Below are 20,255 nucleotides of genomic sequence, written 5' to 3' on the forward strand. Positions count from 1 at the left end.
AGAGTTGTAATGGCATTGAAGCTCATCTGGAGGATAGTTAACACAGTGTCCAATGTAGGGCCAGAAGTATACAGAATGGTGTCATCTGCTTAGAGGCAGATCAGAGAATCACCAATAGCAAGGGCGACATCATTGATGTATACAGAGAAAAGAGTCGGCCCGAGAATTGAACCCTGTGGCACCCCCATAGAGACTGCTAGAGGTCCAGACAACAGGCCTTCCGATTTGACACACTGAACTCTGTCTGAGAAGTAGTTGGTCAACCAGGTGAGGCAGTAATTTGAGAATAATTAATAATTTGCAAATAAATTCATAAAAATCCTACAATGTGATTTTCAGGATTTTTTTTCTCATTTTGTCTGTCATAGTTGAAGTGTACCTATGATGAAAATTACAGGCCTCTCTCATCTTTTGAAGTGGGAGAACTTGCACAATTGGTGGCTGACTAAATACGTTTTTGCCCCACTGTATACTGTATGTATTACCCCAATGCAATTATGCAGTCATACATCCACAGTTGGATTTGACATGTTTTACTGTTTATTGTCAAATTAATAAATTATTGTATTTATTTTGAAGTTAAATAGAAACACCATTTGTATCAGTTTAGATCAGTTTCAATAGGGGACTATTCTTTTGAAGGCCAACCGCAAACGCCACTATTGTGGCCAAACCTTTTTGTGGGTAGCTTCATACAGGTCTCGTCAAGCCCACACGGAGTTAAATGATTGCAAACCAGAGAACAGGAATGCCTTTAGTCTTGATTCTAAAGCAAAGGTGGGTGGCTTTACTGGACAAATCGGTTAATTATATCAGCAGCGATTCGTCACAGAAAAACGGCAAACTGTTAAAGGACTCTTTTCTTCAGCTCTCGATAAGATTTGACACATCAGCGATTTTCTCTCATGCATGAGTATTTTGATGGAAGATTACACATTTCTTATTCGACTACTAAAACAGGCCAGTCAAACGAAGAAAGAGTATAAAGCTTTACATTTATATACGAGACAAATTTAAGTTTGGTAAAACACCAGTAACCTAGCAAAAACGTTACCGGTTTACCTTTATGAAAAGAGGAAAAGGAGAAAGGCGACCAAATTGAAGGATTAAGGTGTCAATCTCAAGAACGAGAGTGAAGAATGGCAGACAGTTTGTCAGCAGAGGAAGAACAGGTAATTTTTAATAGAATGCCAAATATTTGCTCATTCCGTAGTAAGAATGCATAAAATGTGTCAAGTTGTTGCATTGCAGTTAGCCTACACCACTGCAAGTGATGCTCTTTAAGAGCCCCCCTACACTCAATCTAAATATTAACACGTTTCACTTGTGGTATTGTTTTGGAAGCATAAGAACTTTATCTTTCATATATCAGCGAGAAGTAATATAATAAAAAAAAAAAAAGGCTAAATTGATACACAGCTTGATTGGGTATAATCAGCGCAGGCTGCTGAGGGGAGAACGGCTCAGAATGGCTGGAACGGCGATAATCGAATGGCTGATAACGTCCCACTAATTCCGCTCCAGCCATTACCACAAGCCTGTTCCGACAACCTCATGTGATAGGGTTATAGTTAATGTTCCCACAAGGCCATATCTCCATGTTACAGTGCTTGTTTACAGAAAACAGACTGAAGCTATCCAGTGTGCGCCAAACATCTGTGTGTAAGCATAGCTGTATGGATCTGTGCGAAGATGCTACACTGTGTGTGTGTGTGTGTGTATATATATATTTTTTTAAATGATTATTTCTAGTTGATGAAAGATATGGGCCATATGTTTGAAAGCCGTATCGCAAGCAATAATTATTGACGTTTTAAACACAAAAACAGCGTCGGGATTGTAGTTCCCTTCAGCGAGTCATGGGAAAATCTAATGGCTGAAAACTGTAGGGTGAAGGCAGAATGCCGCCTAGAGTTTGAGAGCTACATCTGTACTAGCCATATTGTTGTTTGTGTGGTATGTAAAGGGAGATGTGTGGGCTAAGTAAGTGCATCAATGCAAATGGAGAAAGCATAGCTTTTTAGATTCTTGCCCTAATACTGATAATTTATAATTCTATATCATTTGATAGACACTTGGGTCTACATTTGCGGAAATGATGAAATCAAATTACCATTGCATGGTGTTTTTCATAAGTCAAAACATTACATCTGATCATTTTTAATTCTTTAACAAAACAAATCAATGTAATATTTTGACATTTCATGTTAGAAGCATCTTCATGGTAGGCTACAATGTTGACAAATGTAGTTGGATACAATGTTTGTGCCTGTCTGTGACAATGACTTCGCAACAATTGATCTGTTTAACTCTCTTACAGAAGATGCCTTCATCCAATGACTCTTGTGTGTAATGTAATGAAACTGAGAGGCATGATCAAGGGCTAGTACAGTTGTTAATCACATGCCAAGCTGCTCTCACTGCCTCTTGTGTTTTTCCAACCAGGTCCTAAAAGGCAGGAAATGGATATTATATAATAATGTATTGCTAGGGTGCTTATTGTCCATATGATGACAATGTATCCACAGCATAAAACATGAGTTGGTGGGCCTATTGTAGGTCTATTCATGCTATCCCCAACATACATGGACATGTGGGTTACACTCATTAAACTGGATAGATGGTTCCAAACACATAAAGAAGTCCAGTACCAAGAACTGTGGATATTTATAAGGGGGGTGAAGAGTAGTATCTCTTTCACATGAGTTTGAGAGAGATCAGCTTGTTTATTCTCTCTCTGTCTCCCTGACTGATTTTTCCAGCCAGGTGGTAAATGATGGTCTTTACACTTTCCGGTCCCTAATACCCTTTCCCCATGGCTCATCTGGACAGCAGGCAGTGAGTCTAAGGGCTGATTTTATACACTATGGAGACGGAAGGTTCGTTTTACTTCACAAAAGGGGTAATGCGGTCCCGCATTCAACATACTTTTGTGATACCTGAAAATTGAGATGCTGCGTATCATTCCTTGTGGAGACTTGAGGGGCAGTATTGAGTGAGTTTTGCAACGTAAATCCCGCCTTGTGTCTACATCATCCCTTCTGGTATAAACATGGAAGCAATGGACGTGCTTCTACTTTAATGCTACTGCTAATCTACTTGCAAGCTTATTTTTTTGTGTGCTTTTATTTCAATATTTGCTACGTGCAATTATACATCTACAATCCTTCGATGTAGTTGTATTTGGACAAGAACACAAAAGATAACAGCCAGGTAGATATCACCGATATCAAAGAAAATTGGATAAAGATTTGGGACCGGTATGTTCGCAATCTGAAAGAGATGAGGAGTGGGGCTGCTGCTGTCGGTGTGTCCCGTAAATTGTCCGACAACTGACTTGGCTTCGTGTTTACACGAGGTGTCAGACAGACACCTTACAGTGCATTCGGAAAGTATTCAGATCCCTTGACTTTTTCCACATTTTGTTGTGTTACAGACTTATTCCAAAATGGATTAAATAAAAAAATGTCCTCAATCTACACACAATGGGCCCATAATGACAAAGCAAAAAAATTGTTTTTAGAAATTTGTGCAAATGTATAAACTAAAAAAGAGAACCTTATTTACATACACTACCGTTCAAACGTTTGGGATCACTTAGAAATGTCCTTGTTTTGAAAAAAAAAAGGAAAAAAAAGTCTATTAAAATAACATAACATTTATCAGAAATACAGTGTAGACATTGTTAATGTTGTAAATGACTATTGTAGCTGGAAACGGCTGATTTTTATGGAATATCTATATATGCGTACAGAGGCCCATTGTCAGCAACCATTACTCCTGTGTTCCAAGTTGATCATTTTAAAAGGCTGATTGATCATTAGAAAACCCTTTTGCAATTGTTAGCACAGCTGAAAACTGTTCTGATTTAAGAAGGAATAAATCTGTCCTTTAGACTAGTTTAGTATCTGGTGCATCAGCATTTGTCGGTTTGATTACAGGCTCAAAATGTCCAGAAACAAAGTACTTCTGAAACTCGTCAGTTTATTCTTGTTCTGTGAAATGAAGGCTATTCCATGCGAGAAATTGCCAAGAAACTGAAGATCTCGTACAACGCTGTGTACTACTCCCTTCACAGAACAGCGCAAACTGGCTCTACTCCGCTAGTCAGCACCTCTCCTAAACAGGTCAAAGGCTAGTACAGTTTATTTCGTCTCCAGAATCTCTAATGAACTTATCTTCTGTGGCGGTCCTCATGAGAGCCAGTTACATCATAGCAAATTATTGTTTTTGCAACTGCACTTGAAGAAACCGGATTGACAGATCTTCATGTCTTAAAGTAATGATGGACTGTCATTTCTCTTTGCTTATTTGAGCTGTTCTTGCCATAATATGGACTTGGTCTTTTACCAAATAACACCTCTACCTCTCTAGGCTACCTGTCCGCCAATTGAAGCTCAACAGAAGTTGGGTGATGCGACAGGACAGCGACCCAAAACAGAAGTAAATTAACAACAGAATGGCTTCAACAGAAGAAAATACACCTTCTGGAGTGGACAAGTCAGAGTCCCGACCTCAACCCAATTTTAAATGCTGTGGCATGACCTTGAGAGTGATTCACACCAGACATCCTAAGAATATTGCTGAACTGAAACAGTTTTGTAAACATGGTCCAAAACTCCTCCTGACCGTTGTGTAGGTCTGATCCGCCAGTAGGGGCGGCAGAGTAGCCTAATGGTTAGAGAGTTGGACTAGTAACCGGAAGGTTGCAAGTTCAAACCCCCGAGCTGACAAGGTACAAATCTGTCGTTCTTCCCCTGAACAGGCAGTTAACCCACTGTTCCTAGGCTGTCATAGTTAAATAAAGGTAAAAAAACAACAACATTTGGTTGAGTTTATTGCTGCCAAAGGAGGGTAAACCAATTGTTAAATCCAAGGGTTCACATTCTCTTTCCACCCTACACTGTGAATGTTTACACAGTGTGTTCAATAAAGACATGAAAATGTATAATTGTTTGTGTGTTATTAGTTTAAGCAGACTGTGGCAGACTTGTCTATTTTTGTGACTTAGGTGAAGATCAGATCAAATTTTATGGCCAATTTTTTATGCAGAAATCCAGGTAATTCCTGGATTCATGTAATTTTTCTTGCCACTGTATATACGTTTAGGACTACAAATTTACTGAACAAGTCCATTATAAGTTGCATGGACTCACTCTTTGTACAATAATAGTGTTTAACTTTATTTTTAAATTACTACTTCATCTCTGTACCCAACACATATACAATTATCTGTAAGGTCCCTCAGTCGAGCAGTGAATGTCATATACAGATTCAACCACAAAGACCAGGGAGGTTTTCCAATGCCTCGCGAAGAAGGGCACCTGTGGTAGAGGGGTGAATTTAAAAAGCATGGTGTATATAAAGCATATAATTACACTTTTGGATGATGTATCAATACACCCAGTCACTACAAAGATACTGGCTGTTTCCTAACTCATTTGCAGGAGGGGATTTCACCACTTGGCCAATGGTGACTTTAAAACAGTTTGTTTAATGGCTGTGATAGGAAAACTGAGGATGGATCAACCACTTTGTAGTTATTCCACAATACTAACCTAATTGACAGATGGAAAAGGATGTCTGTACAGAATAAAAATATTCCAAAACATGCCAATAATTTGGGACATGTAGCCTATTTGAATCATTGTGGAACTCAGACCACACGTAGCAGGTTAAACCTGGAGCCTGGCGCATGTTTCATGACGAATGGACCTGTGTTATACAGTTCCACGAGTAGTGAGAATTAGGGTAGGATTATTGTTCAAACCCTATTGTATACTTTTTTTTATCTGCCCTCACCTTCCAATATTTTATGGATTGAATTTGAATATGACAATTTTCAGGATGAATCAATCAAATATTTTATTTTATTCATCAATTTATTTTCTGTGAAGGCTCTCCAACCCATTTTAAAATTGTATTATTCATACAGACTTTCCTAACCCTAAGATTTGCCTAAACAATCTACAAGATCAAAGTATTTTAAAATGTACCTGTTGGTGTTGAAACTGAGACAAATATGCATAGATTGCTTCTTTCATTGATGTCACGTTCTGACCTTTATTTCCTTTGTTTTGTATTTAGTTAGTATGGTCAGGGCGTGAGTTGGGTGGGCAGTCTATGTTTGATATTCTATGATTTGGGGATTTCTATGTTTCGGCCTAGTATGGTTCTCAATCAGAGGCAGGTGTCATTAGTTGTCTCTGATTGAGAATCATACTTAGGTAGCCTGGGTTGCACTGTTTGTTTGTGGGTGATTGTCTATGTTGATTGCTTGTTTCAGCGCAGTTTGCATTTAGCTTCACGGTTGTTCTTTCGTTTATTGGTTTTTGTATAGGGTTTCAGTGTTCAGTGTTTTCTGTATTAAAATTAATGATGAACACATACCACGCCACATTTTGGTCCTCCGATCCATCTCGCCTCTCCTCTTCAGATGAAGAGGAGGACGACCGTGACAATTGATCCCTATATTTTGCCTGTTCTCTCTATGTATTCTATTGTCTGACAAAATTATAACTAAAGATATACTGGATTTAAAGGGATGGCTTAAGTTAAATGTACTGAAAACCCCATTTAATGAAAACTCCACGAGAAAATCTGTTGGCAAGCAAGTGGGAGGGTTTTTAGCAGTTGAATTACATTTATTTAGAGTGTGCAAGGTAGCCACACCTGCAGAGAGCATTATGTCATTGAAAAAGGTAAGTCTAAATACCAAATACTGAGAAGTGCATCTGGAACGTGCCCAAAAGTAATACAGCAACAAATGTGGCAAAGCAATTCACTTTTTGTCCTGAATACAAAGTGTTGTGTTTAGGAAAAATCTAATACAACAAACACATTACTGAGTACCACCATAGTGATGACTGCATCATGTTATGGGTATGCCTGAAATTGTTCAGGACTGTGGAGTGTTTGAGGACAAAAAATGTACGGAATGGAGCTAAACACAGGCAAAATCCTAGAGGAAATCCTGGTTGTCTGCTTTTCATCACATACTGGAATCATGGGAAATGTTGCACCACCCAGGTGTGGAAAGCTCTTCGAGACTTAAACAGGAAGACTCACAGCTGTAATTGCTCCCAATGGTGACTCTAACATGTATTGACTGAATGCATTTCCCAAACTTTCTACAAACCTGTTTTTGCTTGAGAGGATCTGCGGAGGAGAATGGGTGAAACTCCCCAAATACAGGTAGGTGTGTGTGTGCGCGTGTGCATCTGCACGCACAGTGAGGCGAAGACTTTTGGAGGAGGGCCTGGTGTCAAGAAGGGCAGCAAAAAAGCCACTTCTCTCTCAGGGAAAACGTCAGGGACAGACTGATTTCTGCAAAAGGTACAGGGATTGGACTGCTGAGGACTGGGGTAAAGTCATTTTCTCTGGGGAATACCCTTTCAAGGTGAGTGCTACCATCAGTCCTGTGTCATGCCAACAGTAAAGCATCCTGAGACCATGTGTGGGGTTGCTTCTCAGCCAAGGGAGTGGGCTCACTCACAACTTTTCCTAAGAACACAGCCACGAATAAAGAATGGTACCAACACATCCTCCGAGAGCAACTTCTCCCAACCATCCAGGAAAGGTTTGGTGACGAACAATGCCTTTTCAAGCATGATGGAGCACCTTGCCTTAAGGCAAAAGTGATAACTAAGTGGCTCGGGGAACAAAATATACAAAACATTGATATTCTGACAAACTCCAAGCATTGATTATGCAAGAATGTGCTGCCATCAGTTAGGATGTGGCCCGGAAGTTAATTGACAGCATGCCAGGGCGGATTGCAGAGGTCTTGAAAAAGAGGGTCAACACTGAAAATATTGACTCTGCATCAACTTCATGTAATTGTCAATACAAGCCTTTGAGACTTATGAAATGCTTGTAATTATACTTCAGTATTCCATAACATCTGACAAAAATATCTAAACACACTGAAGCAGCAAACTTTCTGGAAATTAATATGTGTCATTCTCAAATTTTGTCCACGACTATATAAAAGCTTGTCACATCTAGTCATTGGGATTTTTGCCCATTCTTCAAGGCAAAACTGCTCCAGCTCTTTCAAGTAGGATGGGTTCCACTGGTGTACAGCAATCTTTAAGTCATACCACAGATTCTCAATTGGATTGAGGTCTGGGCTTTGACTAGGCCATTCCAAGACTTAAAAATGTTTCCCCTTAAACCACTGGAGTGTTGCATTAGCAGTATGCTTAGGGTCATTGCCCGGCTGGAGGGTGAAGCCCCTTCCCAGTCTCAAATCTCTGGAAGACAAACAGGTTTCCCTCAAGAATTTCCCTGTATTTAGCGCCATCCATCATTCCTTCAATTCTGACCAGTTTGCCAGTCCCTGACAATAGAACAACATCCCCACAGCATGATGCTGCCACCACCATGCTTCACTGTGGGGATGTTCTGAGAGGTTGGGTTTGCGCCAGACATAGCGGTTTCCTTGGCCAAAAGTTCAATTTAATATCACCTGACCAGAGTACCTTCTTCCATATGTTTGGGGAGTCTCCAACATGCCTTTTAGTGAACACCATCAAACGTGTTTGCTTATTCTTTTCTTTAACTGTTTTTTTGTTTGGGCCACTCTTCCGGAAAGCAGTTTTGCAGCTCCTTTAGGGTTATCTTTGGTCTCTTTGTTGCCTCTCTGATTAATGCCCTCCTTGCCTGGTCCATTCGTTTTGGTGGGCGGCCCTCTTTTGGCAGGCCTGTTCTGGTGCCATTATCTTTCAATTTTTTTTATATTGGAATTAATGGTGCTCTGTGGGATGTTCAAAGTTTGGGATATTTTTTTAATAACCCAACCCTGATCTGTACTTTACTTTTCCACAACTTTATCCCTGAAATGTTTGGAGAGCTCCTTGTTCTTCATGGTGCCTCTTGCTTGGTGGTGCCCCTTGCTTAGTGGTGTTTCAGATTGTGTGTGTGCGTATATATTTAGGGTTGGGGCGGCAGGGTAGCCTAGTGGTTAGAGCGTTGGACTAGTAACCGGAAGGTTGCAAGTTCGATAGCCCCGAGCTGACAAGGTACAAATCTGTCGTTTAGCCCCTGAACAGGCAGTTAACCCACTGTTCCTATGCAGTCATTGAAAATAAGAATTTGTTCTTCTGACTTGCCTAGTAAAATAAAGGTAAAATTTAAATAAATAAAAAATATAGGTATATACTGTTATCATGTTGCACTTAGATTGCACACAGGTGGACTTTATTTAAATAATTATGTGACTTCTGAAGGTAATTGGTTGCACCAGATCTTATTTAGGGGCTTCATAGCAAAGTGGGTGAATACATATGCACACACCACTTTAATGTTTTTAAACAGTTTTTTTTTTCTTTTTTCACTTCACTAATTTGGACTATTTTGTGTATGTCTATTGCATGAAATCCAAAAAAATAAATTTAAATTACAGGTTGTAATGCAACAAAATAGGGAAACATGCCAAGGGGCATTCAAATTTTTGCTTTCAGGTCTCTCCAGAGATGTTGATTGGGTTCAAGTCCGGGCTCTGACTGGGTGACTCAAGAACATTCAGAGACTTGTCCTGAAGTCACTCCTGCATTGTCTTGGCTGTGTGCTTAGGATTATTGTCCTGTTGCAAGGTGAACCTTCACCCCACTCTGAGGACCTGAGTCCCCTGGAGCAGGTTTTCATCAAGGATCTCGCAGTACTTTGCTCCGTTCAGATTTGCCTCGATCCTGTCTTGTCTCCCAGTCCCTGCCGCTGAAATATATCCCCACAGGGTGATGCTGCCACCACCATGCTTCAAGGGTGGTGGAGGCAGCATCATCCAATTGGGATATCTTTGAGTGGTCCATCCAGAGCCCAGACTTGAACCTAATCGAACATGACTGGAGAGACCTGAAAATCGCTGTGCAGCGATGTTTGTTTGTTTTTTAATTTCCCTGCTTTTAACAGTATATCGGCAGATGTGTAGGTATTGGAAAGGTTTTTCCTCCAAAGAAACAGAATCGTAATTAAAAAAAACATGTTGGTCGGGCTTTAATATGAACTCTGTCACTTGCGGTTCATATATCATTCAGACTGATTGAAATGTGCAGTCTCTGTCTACTCACTTGATATCTCCCCTCTCCGTGTGAGTCAAAGATAACTTCCTGACTAATATTAACCTAACTACTAACATCTGATAGCTGCTCTCTCTCCCTCAAGCTCATTCTCCCTGATATCTTAGGCTTTTAAGGAGAATCAACATACTTTGGGCAGAGCATATGGGAAGGCTGTGACCTCTTCATAGAGAAAGCAGTCAAGTTTGGTTTTATGCCGAGGGATCGAGATCCGTAAGGGCGGAAGACTTGCATTGAAAAGAAAATGTCTCACAAATTTGAGGAAGTGCATACTGAATTCCTCAAAATATGTAAATATTTGCACGTATCGTCTTGATTCACAGAATTTGTGCCAGAATATTTCCTTCAAAGTAGAACTCTTTGTTTAGACCTAATTCTCATGTCTGCTATAAAATGTAACTAAGCAAACAGGCCCAGAATCTGTGTTGGGGACACTCAGGGTCCATAGATTACTTTTTAGGAATCCATTCCTGCACCTAGGTACATTTCTAATTCAGGTGAACTATCTTGAAGTCAGTAATGGGTCCTCCTCTTGGTTCGGCTTCAAGTGTGAACTATGAAGGTTCAATGTTTTTTTGTGAACCAGAAAGTTCCAGAATACTTATGAATATTGAACTACGTTAATTTTCACTAGTTTATTCACACACAAAAACCTGTTTCGGTAACATTTTGTTTGGATAGTCCCAAGTACATGGTTTGTAGATCTTAAAAAAATGTCAACAACATTACAACTATCCCTAGCTAGTACTCTAACCTTAACCCTTATCCTAACCCTAAACTTAACCCTTATTTTAACTGTAACCGTAGGCTGGAGTTAAACAAATCAACTTTCCCACAATTTTGGGTAACTGAGTTACTACTTGATTGCTTTGTGAAACACCCCAATGCAACTCATCTGCAACTTGGTTGCATCCAACTTTGTGCTAGTGGTGGGGAGTTGACTCAAATAATAGATTCCTCGACTCTTTGCCTGTCATCTCCCGATGTCGACTCCCCTTTCTGGGTGACAAGCTTCGATTTCTCTAGGAATCAACTCCTAAGATTCAGTATTTTTGCATCTACTGACACTGAGTATTTAGTAGTGGTTTCTTTGCAGCAATTTAACCATGAATGCCTGATTGGCTCAAACACATTAAGGAAAGAAATTCCACAAATGAACTTTTAACAAGGCACACCTGTTAATTGAAATGCATTCCAGGTGACTACCACATGAAGCTGGTTGAGAGAATGCAAGAGTGTGCAAAGCTGTCATCAAGGCAAAGGGTGGCTACTTTGAAGAATCTCAAATATAAAATGTATTTTGATTTGTTTAACACTTTTTGGTTACCACATGATTCCATATGTTTTTTTTTTTCATAGTTTTGATGTCTTCACTATCATTCTACAAATAGTAAAAATAAAGAGAAACCCTTGAATGAGTAGGTGTGTTCAAACTTTTGACTGGTACTGTACATCACAACTTAGTGGACTGGAATCAAATCCCGGTAGTTGGGCTCTTTGAATAGCATCAAGACTAGCATCCCTTCATCTGCTCTGGGAGTCCAGGGTTCCTGGTTGAATTTTATGAACCGATATATAAGTTGACCAATATTATCACCCGATATTAGCTAAAAAAATATTTGACTGATTTATATCAAATTTGCCTTTAAACCACTAATAGTGTTTACATAGAGTTAACAATAAAGTATCATGTTAAATCAGAGCCCATTAAAATGTACTGATAATCTGATATTAGATATAGGCCCACCTCCTTTAGTTAAACACCACCTGCATCCAGAGGATATGCTTTGTACATTGGATGTCTTAAAGGACCGGGCCAATATGACGCTTGCTTTGATTTACCAGTTAAAATAATTGAATGATACACAGGGAAACAAACATCCGAATGAGAATGAAACAACCACATGGTGAAAACTTAATAATGCAGCCACAGTGAGAATATATATATATTTTTTTAAATTCTGTAGATAACAGTTAGCTTCCTCCTTGGCTTTTAGCGGTTTGAATAGTGCTGAGCCTCTGAAATGCATCAATTTGTCTTAGAAATCCTGAGCTTTGTGAGAGGAGGACAGTGGCATCCTGTCCTTTTCAGCTCTGCTCACCAGTTGCTTTCTGTATTCGTGAAGAGTTTCTGACTCCCCATAGTTGACTTCCCCCCCCTCTCGCTGGCTGGGGAAGCGGAACTTGCTCAGAGCGTGAGCTTTCATTAGCCTCTATCTTCTGTGACAGCTCGCTGGTGCTGCCTGGCTGGGCTCGCCCACCAACAAAATTCCGGAAGACTTTTGGAAGGACATAGACAGAGGACATTAGATTGGTCTCTTTGCTAGCTGAAAACATAATATAGCTGGGGGTTCTCTCGTGCCTTTTCACACTACTGTAGATTTCAATACTGATAGTGTTATTAAACTATTTTTTGTCCAAATGTGTTGGTTAAATATTTAGTTATTCTATTGAATGGGTATAATGGGGAAGTTTGAAGAAACTTTGAATGAGCACCTTCAGGCCTGGTGTCTGGAGTGGAAGATGGCGTGATATGAGAGACAGGAAATTAATGGTCCACCTTGACAGTCAGCTATCAGATAAAGGGAGGAAATTCTGAAAAGACTCAATATTGAAATCTAGCAGCTAGGTAATGTTATTTTTCATAGCATTCTTCTATAAAACATTTAACTCTATGCACATTATTTTTTACTCTTTGAAAAACATTTTGTTGATCTTGTACGCTTGTTTATTCCATGTGTAACTCTGTTGTTGTTTGTGTCGCACTGCTTTGCTTTATATTGGCCAGGTCCAAGTTGTAAATAAGTACTTGTTCTCAACTAGCTTACCTGGTTAAATAAAAGTGAAATAAAAAATATATACTCCGCCTTGTAGTTCATAAAGAATGCATAGGTAACTGAGCTGAGTGCTGAAATGGGAATTTTGTGTACGTAGTTATATAATTGATTGGGGTAAATCAACATGAGGAAAAACAGTCCAAGGCAGTGTTCATGTAAAATGATGCTGCTGTAATCACTTACCTAAAGGTAATTTTGCTAAACCTTCCTAGTGGCCAAAGGGTGTGTCTGTCCATCTTTGTGTAAAGTGTGTGTGCACATAGGAATGCGTGAAAACTATACTGAACAAAAATATAAATGAAACCTGCAACAATTGCAAGATTGTACTGAGGAGCCAGGCCCAGCCAATCAGAGTGAGCTTTTCCCCACAAAAGTGCTTTATTACCCCATAACTATTCAAGATTGGAGGACTGCAAGTCTGTTTTCTGCATACAAGCTCAGTGTATTTCTTATGGCAGGTTTGATAGAGGTAGGGTTTATGGAATCCAAGTAGTTCTGATTAGATTAATAGCCCAGCACTTTTTACTCAATTGCTAGTCCCAGCTAACAAGGCTTGGAAGTACAGAAATGTGGAAGCACAAAGTGCTATACCTACAATTTGAACCTCTGTTTTTGTTGGTATCTTGTTTTTTTCATGCAGCCAAGTCCCCTCTGTCTTCCAACACCCTTTCTCTCTTTATGAAATGAAATGCTCTCTCATGGTAAAGGCCATACAGACACCATACACCAACACCACTTCCTCATAGGATGTATCATTTTCTTCTTTCACTACTTCTAGTCTCTTTTATTATCTCTGTAGAGTGAGTACATAGGTTGTGTCCCAAATGGCACCATATCCCCTATATAGTGCACTACTTTTGACCAGGGCCCATAGGACTCTGATCAAAGGAAATGCACTATATATGGAAAAGGAGGCCATTCAAATGCAGTGTGCTAGGGAATATGGTGCCATTTGGGACACAGTCATGGTGTGTGACCGCATCTCTGTGTTTTTAGGCTGCCAAACAGTTTCTGGAGGAAATCACCAAGTGGACCACTCAGCATGGAGTGTCCCAGCTGTCCTGGGAAGTGGCCGTCAAGTTCCTCATGGCGCGCAAGTTCGACGTGCTGCTAGCCATTGAGCTCTTCCACAGCTACAGAGTAAGTGTGTGTAGGTATGCATGCGCGCGTGCGTGTCAGTAGTAGCTGGTAACTTGTAAAGTTAGGGAGAAAGATGGTGAATTTATTTTTAAATAAACATTTTAGGAGCATTGTTTATATTTTTGTGTTTTTTTACTCAATTTTGAGGGGGACAATCCTCCTCTTCCTCCCTTATCTTGGCAAAGGAAGAATCCTCATTAACATGGATATAAACAAATTGGTACACCAAATTTGAGAGAAATAAGCTTTTTGTGCATATGGAACATTTCTGGGATCTTTTTATTTCAGCTCATGAAACACTGGACCAAAACTTTACATGTAGCGTTGATGCACTATATATACAAAGTATGTGGAAACTTAGCCAAATCCACTGTTTCAGCCACACCCGTTGCTGACAGGTGTATACAATCCAGCAGACAGCCATCTCCATAGACAAACATTGGCAGTAGAATGGCCTTTCTGAAGAGCTCAGTGACTTTCATTGTGGCAACGTCATAGGATGCCACCTTTCCAACAAATCAGTTTGTGAAATGTCCATACGGATGCCTCCGAGCGGTCGGGAAGGTTGTTTGGAGGGTTTATCCGACTGGATAAAAAAAGTAATAGGTTATTATATGCTACTCCCCACTTCTAAAACCGGAGTTGCACCCCTGAGTGCTGTTATTGTGAAGTGGAAATGTTTAGGAGCAACATTGTTAGGCCACACAAGCTCACAGAACGGGACCAGCGGGTGCTGATGCGCATAGCGTGTGAAAATCGTCTGTCCTCGGTTTACAACACTCACTACCGAGTTCCAAATTGCCCCTGGAAGCAATGTCAGCAGTACTGTTCGTTGAAAGGGGTTTCCGTGGCCGAGCAGCCGCTCACAAGCATAAGATCACCATATGCAATGCCAAGTGTCAGGCCGGCAAAAAGTGAGGTCCAATCCTCCCGTGCACAAATTCAGTTCTTAGTCAGTTCTTATTCTTATTTACAATGACGGCCAAACCCCGACAACGCTGGGCCAATTGTGCGCTGCCCTATGGAACTCCCAATCACAGCCGGATGTGATGCAGTCTGGATTCGAACCAGGGACTGTAGTGACGCCTCTATCACTGAGATGCAGTGCCACTCAGGAGCCCCCATCCATTACAGAAATTGTTTGTCGAGATCGGTGTGGAAGAACTTGACTGGCCTGCACAGAGCCCCTACCTCAACACCATCGAACGACTTTGGGATGAATTGGAACACCGACTGTGAGCCGGCCTAATAACCCAACATCAGTGCCTGATCTCACTAATGCTCTTGTGGCTGAATGGAACAAGTCCCCACAGCAATGTTCCAACATCTAGTGGAAAGCCTTCCTAGAAGAGTGGAGGCTGTTATAGCTGCAAAGGGGGGACCAACTCCATATTAATGCCCATGATTTTGTAATAAGATGTTCGACGAGCAGGTGTCCACATACTTTTGGTCATGTAGTGTAATTTTGTTCAGTGTAATTTTGTTCAGTGTATAAGCATGTTAAGTAATACGTCATAATCCTTGAGCCCACGGTTATCCAATTGTTTGCCACGGTAGTCAGTTTAAGCTCTACTCCACGCGGATCAAGGTAAAGGCTTTCTAGTCACTTGGACAGGTAGATCTTTGTAAATATACAGTACTGTCGTGTAGCCTACAAGGTTCAATTCACAGCTTCCCACAGGTATTTATACCTTATCTGCCTGGCTATCACGGTATCTCTGCAATACCATACATCCTGAAAATCTCCTCAGAAATGGTTTCCTTTCCTTTCAGCTAAACTTCCCTTTAATCACATGACGGTTGAGAGCACACTTGCTGGTAGGACTCATCCATATATTGCCTCCAAAGACATGGATGTCGATTTAGGCAGCCCCCCGCACCTCTCTGATTCAGAGGGGTTGGGTTAAATGCAGAAGACACATTTCAGTTGGACAACTGACTATGTATCCCTCTTTCCCCTTTCATCCTTCCAGCCTTTAATCAAATCAATGCAGATGAAGGAAAGACCAATCACTGAAGAGTTCTGAGACGCACTAGATCTGGGATGGGGAAATGCAGTCCTGCACTACCACACCTGAGTCAACTGATAGTAGTGGCCTACATTGAAGACTGTTTAGGTGGATTTGGATCATTTGAATCAAAGTGTGTGAGTGCTGGACTGGAACAAAAGCCTGTAGACTTCACAGGCCTGATGTTCCCTTAATTGTTATTTTTTCATGTGTCCAGGAGTCACGTGTCTGAAAGAAGGCATCGTCAAACTACAGCCTCAGGAGGAACCTCTGCATTCGGAGCTGCTCAGTGGGAAGTTCACTGTGCTGGTGAGTTTAATAGTGTTTGTGTGTGTTGTGTGTACATAGGCGTATGGCAGCTTTGGCAACCCTCTGTGGCATTAAGCCTACAACAACCATCTTAACTTTCTCTTCGTTTCACTCCGTGTGAAAATGTTTTCTTCCGCATCGTGCCTACTGAACACGACCCAGATGCTGAAAAAAGATAAACGCTAAAACAACTCCAGGACCAGACTCATTGCATTGGTCATCCTCCATGTCTGGAGCGGGTGGCGGATGTCGATTCCCCTCCCCGGGGCCGTTAGTCAGTAAGTGCAATGGGCCATGCATGGCTTTCAGACAGAGACGGTAATGTCATGACACATACCGTCTCAACGCCTCTCACTCCCATTCCATTAGGAGGATACTCTCGTCAGGATGGGGGGGGGGGGGAACAGTGCAGGAAATGCTCTGGGATCATCTGTTTTTTCTTTTACGACTATGAGATATATGGAGCTGTGCCGACTAGGCTGCTTTCTGCTGTAGTAGTTACGCAGACAGTAGTAGGTGGGGTGTGGGGGTTGTGGCATATTTTGGTTAAACTATCTCCAATTCAATGGAAGTGCAACCCTCTGCATGCACAGTGCACTCTTCCATCACATGTGCAGTGCACTTTTCCATCACATGTACAGCTGATTCTCAAGATCTTGCACACTAATGAGATGCTATTGAGCCCACTCTATTACACTGTCTGAGCCAAGGACTACAGGCTTTCTGGTTTTGATTAAGTTATATTTTATGATAACTAGTAAATAGTAGCCTACAGCAATGTGTATTTAAATAGTTTAACTTGTTAACAATTCCTGCTAGTTAATTTTTCTACCATGTGGGTTTTAGCGTGTTCATTCACCTGTTTCCATACATGTTTAATTTCAAAACATTTTATCTTACTAATGAGTTGTTTAATCTAACTGCTTAACTATTTATCTGTACATGGAATTGTATTTGTTATTTTTTACTGATAAAAAAAAAAATCTGATGTGAGAGAGAATAAAGTAGACAGCACACGTCAAACGTTTGATTTATGACCCTATGTCAGGATGACGTGTGCACGCCCATATTTGGGCATCCGTTCAGGACATCCTGGCGGGAACTGATCACGTGCTTATGCCCATATCTGGGCATCCGGTTCCTGTTCTCACGCGTTAGAAGGTGTGCTAATTTATGCATATATTGTATCTATTCCTTTGAAGTTGTCATGATGATTGATGTCTAGGTACCTGGTTGAACTGGGGGGGGGGGTCTGTGTTTGAACTTTTGAAAGAGAATGGCCCCACGCCCCCTATTTTATTGCCCTTAGGGTTGTTATCTATGAAGCAGGAATGTCTGGGAGGGTGATTGTGTGTGTGTTAGAAACAAGGTCCCTTTGCATTGTGTACATTTCAAGCTTTCAACAACAATAAAACCATCTAAATAATATTTCTCGGCCTAACACACTGTTGAGTTTCCTATTTAGTTCTCTTTATATGTACATGCACCGAGCTTCCAGGTGGCTCCAGCCTATGGATGTTCGGTGCATGTACACCGGGGAGATTAGAACCCCAAAGAAAGATCCTAAAGGTAATTTCAGATTCAGGTTTAGGGTGTAATAACTTTAGGGAAACCACATTTCACATTATGTACAGACATAGAGAGCCAACACAAAGGTGTAACAGTGATGAATGGATATTCAATGTACAGTAGTCTTCTGTAACAAGCAATACGTGTTAAATATGTGCCACAGTCAATCATGACAGCCTCTTTATGAAAGGCCTTTACTTATGACTTAAAAATAATAATTTTATACCCAGCTTATTCATTAATGCTGTGGGATAAATCAGGTGTTTCTAGGTGGGCTTAAACAAATCTACAGTGGAACAAAAGTGTACATTTTACACATTTTTATTGACTTTTTAAAAGACCACAGTAACATGACAGATATATGACAGATATAGTGGAGATGCTAGTGGATTATTCATGTACAACAGTAGTCTTCGGTAACAAGCAATACATGTTAAATATGTGTCAGTCAATCATGACAGCCTCTTTTTGAAAGGCCTTTACTTATGACTTAAACAGATTAATTTTCTACCCATCTTATTAATGAATGCTGTAGGCATACCCAGGACTTACATGCCGGACGGATTATTATCTACCCGTGGAGGGAAAACTTATGGAGCTTTGATGGAGTGTGCAAGCGTCTTAGCGATCGTGAATTGGAAACGGATAATGGTCAGGGCCTATATCTGTAAGAAAGGAATAGTAAAAAGGTTTAATTAATTATGACATGTCTTAAAGTTTGTACTAAATATTATTTATACATTTGACCCCTTTTTCTCCCCAATTTTCGTGGTATCTAATTGTTTTAGTAGCTACTATCTTGTCTCATCGCTACAACTCATGTACGGGCTCGGGAGAGACGAAGGTTGAAAGTCATGCGTCCTCCGATACACAACCCAACCCAACTGCTTCTTAACACAGCGCGCATCCAACCTGGAAGTCAGCTGCACCAATGTGTCGGAGGAAACACTGTGCACCTGGCAACCTTGGTTAGCGCGCACTGCGCCCGGTCCGCCACAGGAGTCGCTGGTGCGCGATGAGACAAGGACATCCCTACCGGCCAAGCCCTCCCTAACCCGGACGACGCTAGGCCAATTGTGCGTCGCCCCACGGACCTCCCGGTCGCGGCCGGTTACGACAGAGCCTGGGCGCGAACCCAGAGTCTCTGATGGCACAGCTGGCGCTGCAGTACAGCGCCCTTAAACACTGCGCCAACTGGGAGGCCTGTACTAAATATTTTGAATTAAATAAATGGTTTTAAAAATGTATCTCACATTTTAACGATAGGAAAATGTTCATTCCATCTATCACCAAGCATGCCCCAGGAGAAAAAGACTTACGGAAAAGCAGTGTGCGGGTGTTTCAAAAACAAAAGGGGTAGGGTGTGTGTTCAACAATGCCCAGGCATCTGCACTCAAGGCCCTTTCTCTCTCTCTGTAGGGGATCATTTGAAACCAAGGTTTGCACTATCATGCATACAGTATGTCCAGATATCTGCCTACCCCCCATCAAAAAGTATGACGGCGTCTCTTAAAATGGGCACTTTCGATTCATTAACACACAGGTCTTTCAAATCCGAATTTAAATTCAAACAACCCTGAGGATGTGGTTGGGGGGGTAAAAAGTCAAACACCCCAGAAAGAATACAGTGTGTCTAGACCGACCCCCGGGGTTAAACATTTGATATTTCTAATCAGCGCCCGGTGCCCCCACCCCGGTCTATAAATGTACATCAGACACCCCACCAAGGTGCTAACCCTGAGGGTGCAGGAAATTAAAAAGGCAATACATGCATACAAAATGTCTCGACATCCCCTCCTGTTGTTTGAATTCACTGCCTTTGTAATCTAAACCAAATATACAGGGTGTTGCATACAGGATATAGCCCGGAAAAAGTCACCACAATGCCCCGTAAACTAATTCCGTACTTTCTCTAGTTAGGGACACGTCCGTGGAGCGAGTCTAGTGACATCCGATCCACTCTGTTAGCACCGCTTTAGCGCAAACCCACAGGCCAACAGCCCCGAATATTTATCGGCCAGGACAGATAAAAAAGATAGTCTGTGAATCCATCCTAATAGAGCTTTCTGAAGGTGAGTTTGTGAAAAAATATATTTTAAGATTTGGACTCGGGGAATTGTTTGAATATTAAGGATATTATTGTAATATTAAACAGGAGTTATATGTGTTTTAAACGGGGGTCAATGCTCGTATTCTTATAAGTTACACATTTATATGGGACAAATAACTGTTAATATTATCTAACGTTCGCAGGATATCCAGAGGCTACCGGACATAATTGATTGGGAAGCGACAGTTAGACGGGGATTCTC

General features: G+C 41.0%; 1 pseudogene; it reads left to right on the top strand.

Annotated features, from left to right (window-relative positions):
• Positions 1-1,139: 1,139 nt before the first annotated feature.
• LOC109888923 (tyrosine-protein phosphatase non-receptor type 9-like) overlaps positions 1,140-20,255 on the top strand; it is a 45,538-nt pseudogene continuing 26,422 nt past the window's right edge.

The sequence above is a fragment of the Oncorhynchus kisutch genome, linkage group LG4, assembly GCF_002021735.2.
Source record: "Oncorhynchus kisutch isolate 150728-3 linkage group LG4, Okis_V2, whole genome shotgun sequence".
NCBI classification, from domain to species: domain Eukaryota; kingdom Metazoa; phylum Chordata; class Actinopteri; order Salmoniformes; family Salmonidae; genus Oncorhynchus; species Oncorhynchus kisutch.